This window comes from Mesoplodon mirus (assembly GCF_964341445.2).
Source record: "Mesoplodon mirus genome assembly, chromosome: 1".
Lineage (NCBI taxonomy): Eukaryota > Metazoa > Chordata > Mammalia > Artiodactyla > Ziphiidae > Mesoplodon > Mesoplodon mirus.
In genome coordinates, this window is record NC_138976.1 from 26199004 (window position 1) to 26211045 (window position 12042).

General features: G+C 42.6%; 1 long non-coding RNA gene across 4 annotated transcripts in view; it reads right to left on the reverse strand.

Moving 5' to 3' along the window:
• Positions 1-12042, reverse strand: part of LOC309803486 — a 565063-nt gene that overhangs the window by 276562 nt on the left and 276459 nt on the right. For 3 of the 4 annotated variants that reach the window (XR_014293951.1, XR_014293952.1, XR_014293954.1), the window contains one exon: positions 5310-5372. The exons of the other annotated variant lie outside the window; for it this stretch is intronic. This is a non-coding gene — a long non-coding RNA (uncharacterized lncRNA). The remainder of the gene's footprint in view (positions 1-5309; positions 5373-12042) is intronic. 4 annotated transcript variants of the gene reach the window in all.

Genomic DNA, 12042 nt, shown 5'->3' on the forward strand with positions numbered 1-12042 from the left:
TGGGAGCATAATGACTATATTGTTACATTAGTCTGAGAATTAGCTACTAGAAACAATAAAGGTAAAGTCCCAAAATAGCACATGGCACACAGTAGGCATGCAATAAATGACAGATATTATTACAAATATTATGGAAAGACCTTCAGAGATCATTTAATTCAACCTTCTCATTTAGCAGATGAAAACACTGGGGACCAGTTAAGAGAAAGGATTCTTCACCCATGGTTCATTTTATTATATAATAGCCTTCCACGATTTAAACTTCTGTTCTTTGATGTTGCCTACACTAAGACTTCCAAAAATCAACATTGCTGTTCAAACCATCACTTATGACAAGAATTGGGATGTGTTCAGATAAGCCTGTAGGTGCCTTGCTCAGCAATGTTACATGGGCAGAATGTATCTCTTTAGGACAATCTGTGGAACATCAAATCTGAGACTTGAGACTCCACAGGTCTGAGTCACTATGTATCGAAGGCAATTTCCCTGGGTTCCCTGGGGAGTAAATCACTCCTTGCTGGTTTTCAAGGGTTTTCTCTAAAATGAGGCTTCAAAGCTTCCAAACTGTCAAGACTTCAGTGACCTACCAACCAACCGTGGTGCCCCATGGCTCTCAGTTATTCACTGACAGCCCCTACAGAGTGTGGTCAGAGGGAGGTACTCTGGGGCCCATTAAAAATGAAGATTCCAAGACCTGAGGGTGCAATCTTGCAGCCTCCATTTTGCCAGACTCCCAGGTGACTCTTATGCATGTTAAAGTTGAGAATCATTGTCATTCCAGGAACCACCTGGCAGTTCATTCATTCCAATGTTCAATATTTTACTGAGCAGGTACTCCATGCAGGCCCTGTCTTTGGCACTATAGACAAATTCAAAGAAGACATTGTTCTTATCCTCAAAGAACTCAGAATGTGCTAGAGGATAGACAAACTACAGGTGATATAGTACAGTGTGGTCATTCAATCATTTCATTTCATCATTCACCAAATAAATGTCAAGAGCCCACCATATTCTAGGCATAGATTCACATATAGAAAGGCTGTACGGTATAGTGGTTAGGCCATGGACATGGCACCTGCACTGCCTAGCTCTTATACTCACTATCAGCATGACCTTGGGCAAGTGACTTAACCTTTGTATGTCTCAGTTTCCTCATCTGTGAAATGGATACAATAATGACACTTCTCTCACAGGATGACTGTGATGATCCAATGAGTTAATAGATGTCAAACCTGGAATAGTCTCCTGGCACATAGTAAGTGCTGAGTCGATTTCTATAGGAATCTAAGCTTCATGAAGGCCAGGATCTTTGTCCCTTTTATCCCTAACATGTAGAGTGGTACCCGCCACATAGTAGGCAATTACTAAATAATTGTTGAATGGATAAACGAATTTCTGTGGGAGATTGTCATCAACGTGGCAAACTGAGCTGTAATTAACTGATTCTTCTCCTCACTTTCAACACATATATGTTGAGAAATATAAATAAACATTTAAAAATACATATATGGTCTCAAAATAAAGATAAATCCTCAGATACTGAAAAATCAAGGAAAGAAATCACAAGTATAAGTGTAAGCAGAAGCTGGCACATTAGAAGTCTCAAAAATTGCCAATTCTAATGATGGTGGTGGTGATGATGGTGATGATGTTGATGCGGCTGCCTGAAGATGACGGCTGGATGAAGATAAGTCTTGAGAAGAATTACGGGGCACAATCTTCCTAGACCAACTACGTGGGAAGTCATTCTTCTCCCTGCTTTTGCCTGTGATAAATATCACCCATATATTTACCAAATAGATTTCAACATCGATGAATGTGGAGCTACCTAGCTCATCTCTATCTCAGCTGTTCATCACATGATCACTGGATTTCATACACTAAACTAGTCTTAGAAATTTCCCTGAGGCACTTCTTCCAGGTCCTAGGTCCTGTAAACTCACAGACTCTAATGTTTAGAAGAGACATAACATGTCAAGAAGTTCAAACTCTCAGCCAGTGTTTCACTTCACTGCTCACCATAGCTGCTAAGGTTGCTCAGCCTACTGATCATCTATAAGGAAAGGATTCAAACTTTCATGAGTTTGTTAGAAGAGATTAACATTGAGGCTTCTTACAGCCTGCTATAACCTGTTCTAGCTCTAGCTGCTTGGGATACCAATCTATAAGGGATGATAAAACATTAGAAAAATAGTAATATAGCACCTGAAAACTCAGGTTTCTACATGAATCCTTTAAATAACTGGCAAAATGTAAGTTGGACCCGCTGAAAACAATGTTAACACATTGGAATAGAAATTTAAAAAGTGTTCTCAACTGGCGTTAACCAATCCAAGGTGAGTATTTTCATTTTTTGCATGTGCAAAGTATACAGTGAAACTACTGGATACACCACCAACTCTGAGACCAGCCAGCTAAAACCGAATAGTACACAGTGCAGTGCCGTTCATTGGGAATGAGTGATTCATTTTATTATTTAAAATGTAAACACTTGGCCTTTCTCACCTTCTGAGATGGCCCACACTCTGTCTGTGGAGTGTGTTTCTCTCTAAATAAATCCACTTCTTACCTATCACTTTGTCTCTCACTGAATTCTTTCTTCGATGAGACATCAAAAACCTGAGCTTCATTAAGTCCTGAAACCAGGTGTGTGGTCTCAGTTGGAAGACTGTGGGTTTTGGCCGGGTTTGAGTCCTGGCAGCGTGGGTACAAGTCCCAATCTGGGTTTTGGCTGGGTTCGAGTCCCAACAGCATGGGTTCGAGTCCCAGTCTGGGTTTTGGTTGGGTTCAAGTCCCAGCAGTGTGGGTTCGAATCCCAGTCTGGGTTTTGGTCAGGTTCAAGTCCCAGAAGTGTGGGTTCGAGTCCCAGTCTGGATTTTGGTCGGGTTCGAGTCCCAGCAGTGTGGGTTCGAATCCCAGTCTGGGTTTTGGCCGGGTTTGAGTCCCGGCCGCGTGGGTTCAAGTCTCAATCTGAGGTGCACGGTTTCAGCTGGAGACCACGAAGGGACAGTGATAAGGTAAGAAAATGTTTGAGAGTTAGGTCTTGGTCCTACAGAGGCCCATGGGACACCACAAACCAGGCACACTGGGGAGGATGCTCTGCTGCTGTCTGCTCATTTTTGACTGGCGGGTCAACCCCGTATACTTATGCATATCCAACAGCAGGTCCAGGACAGAATTGTTTATCTCTATACTCTTCTCCTTGACTCTGAGGTTTTTCTCCTACATTCTTGCGTTCTTATTCATTCCTGCTCTATTTCTTTCTTTCTTCTGTTAACCCCAGAAGACCTGTGTGACCACCAAGATGTACTCTTTATTGCTTTTACTCCCCTCCCTCTGACCCTTACAAATGCTGACCCTTTATTCCCAGCTTATAGCTAGACCAACTCCTGCTCATCGTCAACACTGTTGGGGATGCCTTCTGTGACATTTTTTTGCGACTTTTTGGGAACTAACACCTGGCTGGGAGACTACCTTGGAAGGGATAGCATCTAAAATCATAAGTGCAAATCTTTTGACCAAATTGTGCAGTGGATTTTGACTTAAGAGTGGAATTTTGGATAGCCCGGGAGTTAGAGACGTCACCTCAGGCTTGTATGAAGTGGGTCGGGCTGCATCAATCCCAACCAATACCCCTCTGGGCCATATACTCTGGGATTGGGAAAGATGTGGACAACAGGAATTAAAAGGAAAAAAATTATTAGGTTATGTAATCAGGTTTGGCCACAATATGAGTTAGGAAATTTAAAATGGAGTGAAGTACCCTATATTCAAATTTTCATGGCCTTGTATCTAGGCAATGGAATCCAAAAGGAATGTAAGGTGTGTATAGCTCAGAGGGATAACTCTAGGAAGGACACAGAGGACATTTTAACTGACCCACCCTACAGGGCCATGGATCCTGAACGAACATGGATCCCTCCTCCCCCGAGGTACAGGTCCTTTTGACTATGTATTTCATAGCTCAGTCTGCCCCAGACATCAGGCGTGAAATTCAGAAAGCAACTGCTGGTCCTCAGACTCCGGTGATTGTTTTGTTCCAATTGGCTTATTTGGTTTTCAGTGATAGGCCAAAAAGACTGAATGCACCCAGAGAAATATGAAAAAGGCCCAAATAATTGCAGTGTCTTTGTCCACTCAGAGACCACTAAAGGGGAAGCGGTTTTTCTGGACCAATCTGGCCCTGGCAGACCACAAGGCCCATGGGTACCCATACAAGGCCAGCATACCCTGTGTGGACAAAAAGGGCACTGGAGTGAGGATTGTGATCGATGTGCCCTTTGCATACAGCCAGGGCATTGGAAGAGGGAATGCCCCAGATGCCAGAGAGCGAAGGGGGCCCCTCGGCTATTGATGGTTTTGCAATCAGAAGACTGAAGGGGCCCAAAGCCGAAAGTGGCTCTGCCTAGAGATACCAACTACAAAACTAATGTCGAGCCTTGGGTGGTCACTGATGTGGCGGGCCACTTGATAGAATTTCTTATAGACACTGGTGCAACCTTCTCCGTCTTAACCTAAAGGACTGGAAACCTTAGCAATCGTAAGGAATACGTAATTGGGCTGTCAGGGAAGAGACACAGGCACACTTTCCTGGAACCCCTTTTGTGCAAGATCAATGGCCAGCTGTTTTTACATTCCTTTCTGTTTGTGCCTGACTGTCCCATCCCTTTAGTGGGAAGTGATTTATTAACTATATTAGGGGTCACTCTGTTTCTCGAGGGGCAAGGGAACCACGCTCATCACCAAATGGTTCTAACAAAAAGCAAAAAGGAACAGATAAAATCTGAAGCTAAACTAGAAGCCATAGTAGACCCTGGAATGTGGAATATCGAGGTTCTGGGCATAGCCAAAGATATCCAGCTGGTGATAATTAAGTAAAAAGGGTTACATAGTGTCTAAATATAAGGTACAAATTTCTTAAACCTAGGGAAGATCCTCAAAAATGTTTGTAAGTAGATTATCAAAATAGGAGGCCACTGGTCTGACTAAACTGACCATAGCTGATATTCAGAGCCTGATAGGAATTTTGGAAGAGGCCTTCTCCCCTAAGCTAAATGAGGAAAAGTAAAACTTTCCAACATAGGTGAATGGGTATGTCAGTCCTTCAATATCATTGAGATAACCACCCAATTCTTTGACAAAGAAAACAAAACTGTCCTTGTCTTACAAATGTAGCCTTTATAGGACCAGAGGTGTGGCTCCCCACCAATCCTTTTACCACTCCTCAAACCTCCCCTATTTATCTTAAGAGGCTTGTAAATATTAAACAAAGGGGAAACAAAGTCATCCTAGGAGGAACTTGCCTGTACCTTTGAGATGCAAATGTCCTATCTGGTCTTCTCAGGAACACGTCTCTCTGCCATCTTTTTAAACTGCAAATTTTAAGAAGAGGGTAAAGTAATTTAGAACTTGACTTGTCAAGGATAAATAGAAATCTTAAGTGTCTTGTCTGTAAACACTAGTAAAAAGGATTTAGCCATCTAGGTAGGCGACCTTGATTTGTTCCATCTGCTAGAAGCCCAATTTGAATCCAACCCCTTGTAACTGATGGCTTTTATGTTGTACCTGACTTAGGGCTGAAATTTTGGAATGGGAACTATGAGGCCTCTGTGTTTGTTTGTGTGCTCATATGTATCTATATGTGTGGTATAGGTATATGGTACTGCCAAAAATTAATTCGTAAAAGAGCTCTACTTAATTGGTTTTTAAAAATTAAGCCCTTATGTAAATACTCAGAAATAGAAAACAACCTGGCCAGAATAAATTTCAGGTTCATGTCATCTGGAAAATATTCAATACTAAACTGATATCTGGTATTGAAGGTGGCTTAAACTTGTTGGTTTGATTAATATAGACATGTTAGAGTCATCAATGCTAACTATATTACTTCTGTTGTACCTAGGTTTATTAGAGGTCAAATAAGACCTTATTCTATCTGTTACAAATTTGTCAACAAGAAAAGTAACTCAATGTGAAAAAAACTTTTAAGAAAACTAAGATATGTGTTTTTAGTAAGAGAAGGTGTGAAAAATGAAAAATACTGAAAAGAGTTACGCATGATCAGGATTTTCTAAGATTGGATTGAATTTAGTTGGGTAAATGGATTTTGTTAGGAATGGGCTAGCACAAGACTGGATTTGGTTTCTTCCTCCAAAGTATTCTTGAAATGCTGCTTTTGACAACAGATTGTGTGAGTTTCTTTGCCTTTAAGTGACTTGTATTTGCTTTTGAGATCTTCTGTAACTTTGGTTAAGGAATAAGTATTGTCTCACAGTGACCTATGATCTTATTTGACCAAGTGTTTTAAAACTTTTTGACAAACTTCCCAAATATCATATTTTAGTTGTTTCTTTTGATTTCCAGCTAACTTTAGGGTACTTTATAGGTCCCCTGAAGTATCTTAAAGAGAAGTATATAACTAGGATTATTTGGTATGTTAAGTTAAATGTAATCATTCATAATTCTGGTTATTGTGACCAAGTTTCTTTATCGATTATACTGTAATCAGATGTTTAACCATGCCTTTTAAGTCTTTTGTCACTTATAGATATTTTTGTACTCTGATGTTGTTACAAAAAGTGCTTCATCATCAAGGAGGTTCACAGAAAGGCTATGGAAACAATTACAACAGTTCTACACCAAGATGATGGCTATGTGAGGATTCCAGCCCTACTGACTTAAAACAAGGAGCTGCCCTGCCCCTGGGGCCCCTAGATCAGGCATCATCTGGAGATTTTTACTCCCTGACAGACAAGGTTGATGCCCCTACTCAGCCTTGAAGCAGTTACCAAAGACAGACCATCACCCTTCTGCTTCCCATAAGAATATGGGAGTAAAATCTCTGAGGGGGGAATAAAACAGGAGGGAAGGAGTCAGGGCACAACCTTTGAAAGAATGACATAGCCCGAGGACATGACATAAACTGATCAGAACCAAATGGGTCTAAAATGGCGGACAAGTCAACTTCCACTAGACCTTGAGCCTCAGTATACACTCACATCAGCAAGCTAAATGACACACCCACAGGTGCCATGACAGTTCCAAGACCGACCATAAGGATCAAAAAGTGGGCGGTGGCCCAATTCCTGGAAATCCCTGCCCCTTCCTAAAATAGCTGGAATACTCCTCCAGCTATTTTAGCCTATGAAAATAGCACTCATTAGCCTATGAAATTACCCAGTTCTATAAAAACTGACAATCCCATACCCTGGTGCCTTTCTCACTTTCTGAGATGGCCCAAGTCTGTCTGTGGAGTGTGTTTCTCTCTAAATAAATCCACTTCTTACCTATCAAAAAAAAAAAACAGTAAACACTTTAATATACCTCCCCAAAAGCTATCTGATTCTGAACAATCATAATTCCTAGACAATTCTAAATAAATAAAAGTGTTAGGATACATTGAGTAGTCTCATTTTTAACATAAAGAGGCACACCATTGTTACTACCAGAAAATCAGTTTCTCCCTGAACCTCCTAAAATATTAAATATTTAGAGATTCTCCTCTTCAAAAGCACCCACGTCTCTGTCTAGCCCTCGTTCTGTCATTGCAAACATCCTTTCATTACCTGCCTCCAGCCCCCCAAACATCCATACCCATGCTTGGTCCGCCTCTGAAAACCAACTTTGCTTCTAGACAGTCAAGGATTCCTGGAGGAAAGGTAACTATTGGGTGACCTCAGTTCCCCTGCCCACTGGCAGAGGCAGCACAGTATACTGATTAAGCCCCAGGGTCAGGCTACCTGGGTTTACATGCTGGTTGGAGAATGCATGTGACCCCTCAATAACCATCTGACCCTGAGCAAGTTACTCAACATCTCTGAGTCTTTTACCTCCTCTGTGCCACAGGGATGATAGTCATAATACCTTACTTATCGTGCAGTTATGAGCTAAAATGAGGGAACACATGGAAAGCATATAGAACAGTGCTTGGCACAAAGTAAATGCCCAATACGTACTAGCTATTTTTTTACTGTTGGCACTGTGCCCTCTTTGATCCTAGATGACTCTTTCCTCTCCACTCTATCTCAGGTTTGTGTCACCTCATAACCAAATTTCTGCCATGATTTGAGGCTAGGACTATGGAAATACAGTAGACATTAGGAAAGATTTCAAGAAGGCAATGACATTAAAGTTGGACAATAAAAAATTTCTTTCTCTCTATTTGAGTGCTTATCAGAAAATTAGAAAAGGAAGAAATTAAAGAATTGCATAATCCCCTTAAAATTCTTTATAGACCAATCATGGTCCCTTCAACTTCCTTCTATATATTCTCAGATAGGTATATTTAGTTCTCTTTCTCCCCACCCCAATATGTCACATCTTCCCAACCTTGTTTATTTGTCAGAGCTTTCCCCCAACTTTATCTTTTCTAAACTTTCTCAGCCCAAAGGCATGCCATGTGCCAGCTACAGTAACATCAGGGCTTAGTGGAGCGGAGTTACACATCCAATTTTTCCTGAGCCCTCTATTCCTAAGAATACGAGTAACTTTGAAGAAACCACACACTAGACTTTAGTTAGGTAAAAATAAAATAAAATAGCTTATTGGAACCAAATTGCTTTTTATTTGTGCCATTTCTGTCAGTGTCACACAAAAATTTTAATTATACTAAAAGAAGAATTAAGGAACAACTGTCAGGAAGACAGACTGAAAGTGACAGGGCTGCTGTAGGTTATGAATGTTGTTCACTGCACAAAGGCAACCAGCTGAGGGGTTGGGGGGCCTGAAATCCAGCTTCTCACTCAAAAAGCCATGCATCCTGGAACACGTGGAATTTACTCAGAAGGGACATATTTTTCTACTTCAAAGACACCATATGGGGCCTCCCTGGTGGCGCAGTGGTTGAGAGTCCGCCTGCCGATGCAGGGGATACGGGTTCGTGCCCCGGTCTGGGAGGATCCCATATGCCGCGGAGCGGCTGGGCCCGTGAGCCATGGCCGCTGGGCCTGCGCATCCGGAGCCTGTGCTCCGCAACGGGAGAGGCCACAACAGTGAGAGGCCCGCGTACGGAAAAAAAAAAAAAGAAAAAAAAAAAAAAAAAAAAAAAGACACCATATGGGCTAGGAGTGGTTACATACAGGGTTATTTAGTAAATAAGCAAATATATTGAGGATAACGGGACCCAGATTTCTCACTGTCAGAGAAAAGAGTTTCAAATATGGAGAGGGTGTTGGGTTGGTGGATGTATCAATGTGAACTCATGACATTTAATACAGATCGATATAATTTATGTGAGTCTGTGAAGGTGTGTGCATGAATACATTTCCTAGCTACTTCCATCAAGTGGGTCTAGAATCCATGACATACCAGTAGCAATGATCATATTAATATTCTCTGATAAAAGGATTCAGAGCCCATTGGAAAGATAGAGGATTCTGGGGCTAGGACAATGAAAATACAAGATGAGCCAGGAACATCTTGTGGTTCTAGAAAGTAAGAAAGTGCTCAAAAATCTTGTGAACATGTCAAAATTACAGAAGGCTAGCTTGAAAGGGTTCCCTCCTTCCACCTGTCTCTAGTCTTCTTCTGAGACCCCTACAATTTGAACGATACTGCATTTAATGTTGTCCCAGGGGTCTCTGAGACTGTCCTCAATTCTTTTCATTTGTCTTTATTCTGCTCTGCGGTAGTTATTTCCACTATTTTATCTGCCAGGTCACTTATCCGTTCTTCTGCCTCAGTTATTCTGCTATTGATTCCTTCTAGAGAATTTTTAATTTCATTTATTGTGTTGTTCATCATTGTTTGTTTGCTCTTTAGTTCTTCTAGGTCCTTGTTAAACATTTCTTGTATTTTCCCATTGTATTTCAAAGATTTTGGATCATCTTTACTATCATTACTATGAATTCTTTTGCAGGTAGACTCCCTATTTCCTCTTCATTTGTTTGGTCTGGTGGGTTTTTACCTTGCTCCTTCATCTGCTGCGCATTTCTCTGTCTTCTCAGTTTGCTTAACTTACTGTGTTTGCGGTCTCCTTTTCACAGGCTGCAGGTTTGTAGTTCCCATTGTTTTTGGTGTCTGCCCCCAGCAGGTAAGGTTGGCTCAGTTGGTTGTGTAGGGTTCCTGGTGGAGGGGCCTGGTGCCTGTGTTCTGGTGGATGAGGCTGGATCTTGTCTTTCTGGTGGGCAGGACTGCATCTGGTGGTGTGTTTTGAGGTGTCTGTGAACTTACTATGGTTTTAGGCAGCCTCCCTGCTAATGGATGGGGTTGTGTTCCTGTCTTGCTAATTGTTTGGCATGGGGTGTCCAGCACTGTAGCTTGCTGATCATTGAGTGGAGCTGGGTCTTAGCGTTGAGATGGAGATCTCTGGGAGACCTTTTGCTGTTTGATAGTACATGGGGCTGGGAGGTCTCTGGTGGATCAATGTCCTGAAATTGGCTCTCCCACCTCAGAGGCTCAGGATTGACACCCAGCCAGAGCACCAAGACCCTGTCAGCCACATGGCTCAGAAGAAAAGTGAGAAAAAGAAAAAGAAAGAAAGAATAAAATAAAATAAAGTTATTAAAATAAAGAATTTTTTAAAATATTAAAAATAAAAAAGTAATTTAAAAAAAAGAAAGAAAGAAGAGAGCAACGAAATGAAAAAGCAAATCCACCAATGATAACAAGCACTGAAAACTATACCCAAAAAACCCCCAAGAAAACGGACAGACAGAACCCTAGGACAAATGGTAAAAGCAAAGCTATACAGACAAAATCACACAAAGAAGCATACACATACATACTCAGAAAAAGAGAAAAAGGAAAAAATATATATATATATGTATAAAATAAAAAGGGAGCAACCAAATCAATAAACAAATCTACCAATGATAATAAGCTGTAAATACTAAACTAAGATAAACATAAAAAGCAGAAACAATTTAGATTCAGAAAGCAAACCCCAAGTCTATAGTTGCTCCCAAAGTCTACCACCTCAATTTTGGATGATTCCTTGTCTCTTCCCTAGGTATTCCATAGATGCAGGGTACATCAAGTTGATTGTCGAGATTTAATCTGCTGCTCCTGAGGCTGCTGGGAGAAATTTCCCTTTCTCTTCTTTGTTTGCACAGCTCCTGGGGTTCAGCTTTGGATTTTGCCCCTCCTCTGCATGTAGGTTGCCTGAGGGTGTCTGTTCCCTGCCCAGACAGGACAGGGTTAAAGTAGCAGCTGATTAGGGGGCTCTGGCTCACTCAGGCTGGGGGGAGGGAGGGGTACGGAATGTGGGGCGAGCCTGCAGTGGCAGAGGCCAGCGTGATGTTGCAACAGCCTGAGGCACACAGTGTGTTCTCCCGGGGAAGCTGTCCCGGGATCACGGGACCCTGGCAGTGGCGGGGTGCACAGGCTCCCAGGAGGGGAAGCGTGGATAGTGACCTGTGCTTGCACACAGGCTTCTTGGTGGGCCTTAGCGTTTCATGCCAGTCTCAGGTGTCCACGCTGATAGCCGCGGCTCGCACCTGTCTCTGGAGCTCGTTTAGGCGGTGCTCTGAATCCCCTCTCCTCGGGCATCCCAAAACAATGGTTCTTGCCTCAGGCAGCTCCAGACTTTTTCCTGTACTCCCTCCCAGCTAGCTGTGGTGCACCAGCCCCCTTCAGGCTGTGTTCATGTAGCCAACTCCAGTCCTCTCCCTGGGATCTGACCTCTGAAGCCCAAGCCTCAGCTCCTAGCCCCCACCCGCCCTGGCGGCCGAGCAGACAAGCCTCTCGGGCTGGTGAGTGCTGGTCGGCACCGATCCTCTGTGTGGGATTCTCTCCACTTTGCGCTCTGTACCCCTGTTGCTGCACTCTCCTCCTTGGCTCTGAAGCTTCCCCCCCGCCCATCCCCCGTCTCTGCCAGTGAAGGAGCTTCCTAGTGTGTGGAAACTTTTCCTCCTTCACAACTCTCTCCCAGAGGTGCACGTCCTGTCCCTATTCTGTTGTCTCTGTTTTTTCTTTTTTTTTGCCCTACCCAGGTACATGGGGAGTTTCTTGCCTTTTGGGAAGTCTGAGGTCTTCTGCCAGTGTTCAGTAGGTGTTCTGTAGGAGTTGTTCCACATGTAGATGTATTTTTGATGTATTTGTGGG